Here is a 5,013-nt window from a genome sequence, read left to right as displayed (position 1 = left end):
TGGCTCAAGGGTTTAAAAATGATTCAATTCCTAGGTTTGGGGATTTTTGTTTTTAAATGACGGGCTAGAGCTGGAGCTTAGTGGTAGAGTGCTTGCCTGGCATGTGTGAGGCACTGGGTTCAAGGCTCAGCACCCTATATAAATAAAATAAAGGTCCATCAACAACTAAAAAAAAAAATCAAAACAAAAATGACAGCAACCTGGCAGGATACATTCCTTCCTCCCCCGCTTCACAAGGGACTGGAGTGGAGAGCAGCTTTCTATTTTAAAGAACAGAAAAGACACACCATTGTCAACCCGTAGTCAATTCAGATGAAGGTTTGGATCCTAGAAGACTGCTTCTAACCTAGGAAAATCCTCTTTGTAAATATTTTATAAATATTTTCCCCTGTACTCTTTTTTTTGGGGGGGGTACCAGGGATTGAACGCAGGGGTGCTTCATCACTGAGCCACATCCCCGGCCCTTTTTATTTTTTATTTACAGACAAGGTCTCACTAAGTTTCTTAGGCCTCACTAAGTTGCTGAGGTTGGCTTTGAACTTGAGATCCTCCTGCCTCAGCATCCCGAGCCACTGGGATTACAGGTGTGGGCCACCACGCTCAGCTCCCCCTACTCTTTGTTCTATAAAATAAAAATGTCTCCCTTTTCCAAGTTATTTGGAAGACAGCTTCCTTGGTGACTTGTTTGTTTGGAGGCGGCTGCTGGGGTCTACCTGGGACCTCAGGCATGGTAAGCATGAGCTCTGCCCCAGCCTCCTCCTCTTCCTCCTCCTCCTTTTCCCTCCAATTTTAAGAATTAAGTCACAATCCTTTGTCACCTCATCGTGCAAGTGACACCCATCACTTTTGCTGTGCTCTATTTAGCAGAAGCAAGTCACACTAGGTCCATCCCACAAAGGCACCCCCAAGGCTGGGGAGGCTAGGGCATCCCTCCAAGTCTGGCTACCCGGGGACAAAAGCAGTGGCCTGGGTCCGAGTTGGGGGCTCTTGGCACATGCTTTTGTGTTTCGGTATTTTCAAAGCTAGCTGTGTTCATAAATGATGATGAACATGTGTCCGCTTGTCTTTGGGTGGACATATATTTTCATTTATCCTGGTATCAGATATCTAGGAGTAGAATTGCTGGGTTATATGGTAACTCTGTGTTTAACTTTTGAAGAAATGGCCAAAATTGCTTTCCAAAGTGGCTGCATCATTTCTACCAGCAATGCACAGAGGTTTCAATTTCTCCCCATCCTCATTATCACCTCTTGCTCTCTGTCTTTTCCTGTATTTTTCATTACACCTGTTCTAGCAAGTGTGATTTTAATCTGCATTTCCCTGATGACCAGCGAGGTTGGGCATCTTTTTGTGCTTATTAGCTGCTCATGCACTTGCTCTGGTGACATATCTATTTGAATATCTTGCCCATGTTTTTCTTTTTCATTGTTGTGACATGGATATCGCGCACGTACCCCTTTTAGGTGTGCAGGACAGGAGCCGGGACACTAAGGGCATTCATAGTGTTTTAAACCATCAAAGTCATTCATCTCTAGAACATTCCCATCTTCCCAAACTCCGCATCCATTAAACCTAGCCCCCCAACCCTGGTACCAGCGTGCTACTTTCTGTCTCTCTGAATTGAACGACTCTCGGTATCTTGTGTAAGTGGAACCATACAATATGTGTCCTGGTGTGTTGGCGTGATGTCCAAAAAATATTCCATTATATATGTAGATTTCAGATTTTATCCAACTATTCATCAATAAACAAGTGAGTCCTTTCCACCTTTCTGTGTAATGCTACTGTGAACATTGTTTTACAAATACCACTGCTTTCATATATATTCTGGATGCCAGCCCTTTATCAGATATGTTTCGTAAGTGGTTTCTTCCAGTTCGTGGCTTAGCTTCTTGTTTTCTTAGCAGGATCAGCTGGTAAATGGGTAAGCAAAATGCGGTGTATCCAAACACTACTCAGAAATTAAGAACTAACAGGGGTCTGGGGCTGTGGTTCAGCGGTAGAGTGCTCGCCTCACATGTTCGAGACCCTGGGTTTGATCCTCAGCACCACATAAAAATAAATAAGTAAAATAAAGGTGTTGTGTCCAACTACAACTAAGAAATAAAACATTAAAAAAAAAAACTAACGGGGCTTTAGGATATAGCTCAGTTGGTAGAGTGCTTGCCTTGCACGCGCAAGACCCCTAGGTTCAATACCCAGCATCACCACCAAAAAAAAAAAGTCATTTATATAATTTAAGTGTACTATATTAAATGTCATCCAGACCAAAAAAAAAAAAAAAAAAAAAAAGAAGAAGAAAAAGGAAAAATCCTTGAATCTCAAAAGTATCATACTAGGGGGCTGGGGATGTGGCTCAAGTGGTAGCGCGCTCGCCTAGCATGCGTGCGGCCCGGGTTCGATCCCCAGCAGCACCACATACCAACAATGATGTTGTGTCCGCCGAGAATTAAGAAAAAATAAATAAATGTTAAAATTCTCTCTCTCTCTCTCTGTGCCCCCCTCTCTCTCACTCTTTCTTTAAAAAAAAAAAAAAAAAAAAAAAAAAAAAGTATCATACTAAGTGAAAGAAATCAGAAGTAAAGCACCACGTTTTGTATGGGTACATTTATATGAAATGTCAAGAAAAGGCAAACTGAGAAACAGAAAGCAGATCAGTGGTTACCTAGGGACCTGGGGTGTGTGACAGCAGGATGAACTGCAAACAGGCCCAAGAGAACTTGGATGATGGGAATGTTCTAAAGCTGGATTTTATGATAGTTGCATAACTCTAAAAATGTGCCAATAACATTGAATAGTATCCTTACAATGAGTGAATTTTATGGCATATAAATTTATCTTCATTCAAAAAATGTCTTTAAAAGAGATGGCCTGTAATGGGCTAGAAACTTTGAGAACTTTCTGGTAAATGGAAGACAAAAGACCAGTGGCCAAAATACATAAACAGCTTCTACAAGTCAATAAAATGGTGAACACCTGAGTAGAAAAAAGAACTAAAGACTTGAACCAGAAGTTCTCAGAAATGACAATACTGCACATCAACCAGCGGCAAGATGTTCAACCTCACTCACTGCTAAAGGAACAGGTGCGGCCTCTAACTTATGATTCTCTTGCCTCAGCCTCCCATTGAGCAGTAGTTCCTGGGATCACAGGTGTGCACCACCACGCCCACTTTCATTCTGATCATCTTTAAATCAACTCCCAATCGAAGGAGGTTTAGGTTGCTTCCAAACTTCTGCGGATACAAATGATGGTGCAGTTAGCTTCCTAGGTTGAAGGTATGTATTTTCAGCTTGAGAAAGTGCTGCTAAAACACCTTCCAAAGTGGCTGAACCAGTTTACACTCCAGCAGGGGATGGAAGTATGTCACCATTCATCTATCCTTCACTATTAATTTTGAAAAAATCACAATATCTTACAGTATTTTGGAAGGGCAAAATATTATGCAAGTTCGTGTTTTCCTTGCTAGAATGAGGGCAAATATCATTTCCCTGTTCTTTGATCTTTAAGTTTATTTTTCCTTGAATTGCTTGTTTATGCTCTGGCCCCTTTTCCAAATTGAGTTGTCCACTTTTTATCTGTTTATAAGAACTCTTTTTTTTTTTTTTTTAAGAGTGAGGGGGGAGAGAGAGAGAGAGAGAGATAGAGAGAGAGAGAATTTTTTTTTAATATTTATTTTTTAGTTCTCGGCAGACACAACATCTTTGTTGGTATGTGGTGCTGAGGATCGAACCCGGGCTGCGCGCATGCCAGACCGGCGCGCTACCGCTTGAGCCACATCCCCAGCCCCAGAACTCTTTTTTAAAAATATTTATCTTTTAGTTATAAGTGGACACAATGTCTTTATTTTATTTTATGTGGTGCTGAGGATCAAACCCAGTGCCTCATGCGTGCTAGGCATGTGCTCTTACCTCTAAGCCACAACCCAGCCCTGTAAGAACTCTTTTTATAGTACAGATATCAAACTTTTATCAAGTATATATGTATGTGCCCAAAGGATCAATATGTATACACACACATGATAGAAGATCAAAAGTATATATACACACTGTATTAGTCAGTTCAGGCTGCTGTAACAACATGCTATAGACTGGATTGCTTAACAGAAATTTATTTTCTCACAGTTCTAAAATCGTAGAAATCCTGGTTGGTTACTGGTGAGGCCTCTCTTCTTGGCTCACCAGGGAGCCCCCTCCTCACTGAGCACTCACATAGCCTCTTCTTTGTGCATGAAATGAAAGAGCTGGTGAGCCACCTCTCTCACGATTCTCATAAGGGCACTGGTCCTATAATATCAAGGCCCACCCTTATGATCTTGTTTATTCCTGACTCACTCATTAGAGAGCCTCCTTCAACATGAGTTGGGGGACATAGTTCAGCTCATTGCACACACATATAACAAATATTTTCTATTGCAGTTAGCTTCGGGGGTTTTGTTTTTGTTTGATACTGGGGATTGAACTCAGCGGCCCTTTACCACTTGGCCACATCCCCAACCCTTTTTTTCAAATCATTATTATTTTGAGACAGGGTCTCACTGAGTTGCTTAGGGCCTCCCTAAGTTGCTGAGGCTGGCTTTGAACTTTGATCATCTTCTCCAAAATGTACCATCTTAAGACTTTTTTTTTTTTTTTTTAGTACCAGGAGTTGAACCCAGGGGTGCTTAACCACTGAGCCATATCCTCAGCCTTTTTATTTTTTTATTTTGAGATAGGATCTCACTGAGTTGCTTAGGGCCTCACTAAGTTGCTGAGGCTGGCTTTGAATTTGCAATCCTCCTGCCTAAATCTTCTGAGTCACTGGGATTATAGGTGTGCACTACCACGCCCGGCATCACTTAAGATTTCAAATTTTTGAGCGTACAATTCAGTAATACTAAGCACACTGAGATTGTTGAACAACTAATTTCCAGAACTCTTCCTCTTGCAAAACTGAAACTTAACTCCCATGAAATAGCCCTCACTCCCCTGACCCCCAGGGACATGGTACCATGGAAACATATAATATTGCCTT

The sequence above is a fragment of the Ictidomys tridecemlineatus genome, chromosome 15 (assembly GCF_052094955.1).
Source record: "Ictidomys tridecemlineatus isolate mIctTri1 chromosome 15, mIctTri1.hap1, whole genome shotgun sequence".
Classification (NCBI taxonomy): Eukaryota; Metazoa; Chordata; class Mammalia; order Rodentia; family Sciuridae; genus Ictidomys; species Ictidomys tridecemlineatus.
Note: the sequence above shows the minus strand (reverse complement) of the source record.